The sequence below is a fragment of the Tupaia chinensis genome, unplaced genomic scaffold (genome assembly GCF_000334495.1).
Source record: "Tupaia chinensis unplaced genomic scaffold, TupChi_1.0 Scaffold000174_1, whole genome shotgun sequence".
Taxonomy (NCBI): Eukaryota; Metazoa; Chordata; class Mammalia; order Scandentia; family Tupaiidae; genus Tupaia; species Tupaia belangeri.
Window position 1 is genome coordinate 2,571,927 of NW_006159649.1, and position 422 is coordinate 2,572,348.

The following is a 422-nucleotide window of genomic DNA, read 5'->3' on the forward strand; positions in this document are numbered from 1 at the left end:
GATGACTGGCAGTCCTGCTGTTAACTGTGGGTAGACAGCTATTCTATATTTTTTAGCAGTAAATGTAATTCTTGAAGTCTGAATCTGTGACTGAAAGCTAGGAAAAAGCACTACATTTTATTTACAGGGTCAAACTCTAAAACTCTATAACATGTAAACAAGCAGTAATCTCTACTTCTATGAATTAATTAATACTCCAGGTCATTTATTACTTATCACATGTTGCCTTATATTATTAATTAATATTCTTTGGCTTACAACTTGACTCTTTGACTGCTATGGGAATTCCTTGGAGGCAGTATTATTTGAACCTTAGATGTGACCTAACATGCCTCCTTATACCTCAGGCAGGTGAATTGTAAAGGAAACAAGTGGGTTTACAAAGAGCTCCCTAGAGCTGTTATTTGTGGGAGAATACACTC